The sequence below is a fragment of the Sprattus sprattus genome (genome assembly GCF_963457725.1).
Source record: "Sprattus sprattus genome assembly, chromosome: 3".
Classification (NCBI taxonomy): domain Eukaryota; kingdom Metazoa; phylum Chordata; class Actinopteri; order Clupeiformes; family Clupeidae; genus Sprattus; species Sprattus sprattus.
The window spans coordinates 39,708,540-39,712,000 of record NC_137922.1 but is presented as its reverse complement, the minus strand read 5'-3'; positions in this window follow the sequence as shown (position 1 = coordinate 39,712,000).

Genomic DNA, 3,461 nt, shown 5'->3' with positions numbered 1-3,461 from the left:
GAGACGGGCATATCAACGACTCTCAACCAATGTGCCAACAGCTCGCACAGGGACGACTGTGGAAAGTAAAAACATTGTATGGAATTTATTCAGGCAGTATGGCCAAACTTAATTTATGCTTAAGGGTATCTGAGCTGATTCAGACTCTTATTAAAAAAATTGTCATAGTTCAGGAGATGTTCAGGAGATATAAATATATATATATTTTATACAGTGTTTGATTATATTTGACAATGGAATTGTGCAGCATGTGTATGGACCTATCAATGATCTCTGAAAGCCAGTGGCAAAGAATGTATCCAGAATATGTATTATTTATTATTGTTGTTTGGTAAGAATGATGTTCTGATAGATGTTGGCAGGACTTATCTGTTTTGTTTGCTGCCCCCTTCGCATCCATGGTTTTTGTCCATGGTAGTAAAATACACATTGCAGTCATGCAGAAAAACACACCAGTACATGGTACATTTACATACATGCTATTTTAATGGATCACATGAAAAATCCAAAATGATCATGATTTTACAAAAGATTCAGTATTGAAACGCTATATGTCCTGACGTTATAGTAATACAGTGTAATTTAATCCATGTGACATTTGGCTTGGAAAACAATTTCAAAATATGTTCTTATCTATTTTTGTCAGTTCGTCATGACATATCCAGCACATTTTGGTAAGACCAGTGATTAGCCTAGCATGTGGTATAGGGAACAGCTGTGCGTTTCAGTCTTCTCAAAGCTGAGTAATGACAGAAATAAAAAGATATTACGGCACTGTTGGTAAAATTACTTGTAAAGCAGTCGCTGTCCTGTTTCTCTCAGTTGTATCAATTATTTTTGTACAGTCATTACTTTGAATTAATAGTGGAGTCAATATGTTATTGTCTCCTTGATCAGAGATGGCAGCGTCAGAATTTTTTTCTGTTTATTGTATGTTATGAAAACCGATGAGGTGTTGTTACTTGTATTTGTTTCTTTAGTTTATCACATGTGCTTCTGTCCCCCCCCCCCCCCCCCCCTTCCACTGGTGTAGCTTGGTTTATGATAGGCCCTAATGCTGAACGTGAACCACAAATGTCAAAACAGCTTCACTGATTCCGTCACAGATTCATTATAACTATTTGCTTGTGACAAAATAGCCTGTGATGTCAATACCCTTCACTTATTTGTGTTGTGTATTCAATTATGTAATTTACATGTTTTTTATGTTACAATGTATATCAGTATCACTGTTCTGTAGTACAGCTACTGGCCTCAGTATGTGGGCCATAGACTTACGCCGCTTGATGTGTTTTATATTGTGAGAATAAAACTGCTTTTGCTGACCCATAAATTAATCGGATCTATAATTTGCATGTGATAAGCCCGCAGTGGTAAATGTTTGAGGCAATTATTTCATTACAGACCAAGGCCACCAATCTGAAGTTTTGTGTTTTGAGATTTGTTCCATAACAGTGATAAATTCATAGGACTAAACAAATTACACATTCTTTTACTGTACCAATGCTTGCTCTGAGGCAGACGACTTGACCCAGACACGACATCGCGCGACACTGTTCCTATGCAACTAAGATTAACCCATGGCTGGAAATCGGATTGCAAACAATTTGCCATCTGGCGTTAGTTCATTTTTTAATACATATAAAAACTCGCTTTTTGCTGAGGTAGAAAAACAAAAATCATCATACAAGGTAAATACGTTACTAAGCCAATTTTATTAAACTTTTCAACTAGTAAGAAAAGACAGTAGGCCTAATTTATAGCTTAGCCTAACGAATAAGCTCTCAGCTAGCGAACACAGCCCTTACCTTCCATAGCTAGATAATTTCGCATTGGCAGTTGGACGATATTATAACAGAAATGTTGAGGGATCAAAATTGGTGGCTGTTTTGCGAAGCGTTAACTCATGTTTTTCTTTTCGTTCATGTTTGGTAGAGAAGTTTCATTCATAGATTGGTGTATATAGCAAAGATAAACAGTACACTAGCGGGTGATGAGCATAATGCACTTGCAGGTAAGGGAAAGGCAAAAACATGAAATGGTAATCAACTCACTCTTTATGAATATTTGAAACATTCAAATCATATCTGTTTCTTTGTTTATTAGGTCACTATGAGCAATTTGTATCTAAGATACAGAAAAATACCCAAGCTGAAGGGATAACTGGTCATATGTTTATGTACCCTGACTGCGTTGTTCATTTGATTGAGGTATAAAGCAAAAGCATTATTAAAGTAGTCTCAACTATGACCTAAACTATAACCTTATAATTTTCTCATTCTCTTTATTAATAATGCATTGCTTATACCCTTTATACAACAGACATCATCAGAGGTTCTGACACTAATTTTGAAAGATCTGTGTGAAATGGAGAAAAGTGCCAAGTGAGGACTGTTTTCATACTCATGTCTGATCTTACCTATATGAAAAGCAAAGACTGAGGTTTCAAAGACTAGGCTTAGGCAATGTTTTCGTCTGAATCAAATATTTCATGTTTATTAATTGAGAATGAATTGATGGATTTTCCTGCATGTTCAGCCCTCTGTTGAAAGATGTACGGGTGTTGGTGGTCTCACACTGTTTGTTCAGCCGTATCTTCACCTCCTGGGCTACACAAATCCTCACCGTAACGCTGAGCCTGCAGGATAGCACGACACAAACTGAGCCTGAAGAATTGCTTGCCCAGATTTACAAAGTATGCACTTTGATCCAGAAAGCCAAGGTAAATGACTACCACATCCCAATAGCAAAATTTTAAAGTTCCTTAAGTAACAGTTTCAATTCTGGAGTGATCAATGTCAGTCCACCTGTATTTGTGGTACAATAATACATTATAAAACAATACATTGTTGTGTGATACCAAATACAATCTCAAACTTTATGTGTATATATTAACGTCATAGAATAAGGTTAACTTTAAGTCACATCGTTTCTGTTGGTAAGTTAGTTTCTTTATTCCCATAGGACAACTCTACAGACCTGGTGGCAGAGCGGGAACTCCTGATGGTGTTGGAATCAGTGCGTAACCTATGTCAGAGTACTGTCCTGCGTTCGCCCTCCGAGTTCCTGCGGGCCTACAGCAAGCCCATTGATATCCTCATGGACTCAGGTAGGTGGAGGGTGCTGGGTATCAGTCCAGGTCTTGGAAGATCTTTCCACCAGGACAGTTGACTTATCCCCATGAAATATTAACAACTTGGCTTTTGCCAATAGTATCCCCATGCAATCTTATTTGGTTGAGCACAATAACAGTCCATTTAAAAACATTTAAGGATTAGGGCTTGCGTAGTGCAGTTTTGTAGCGGAGTAGGGAAACATTCTCTGATCGTCATCTGCCTTCCCCATCACCAGAAATTGTGTGGCCAACCCATAGTCGACTCTACTGGTAGACAGCACTCACAGAAGGAAGTGTCCTTGGACAAAATTATATTCCTTGTAAGTTTACACTACAAATCAAATAA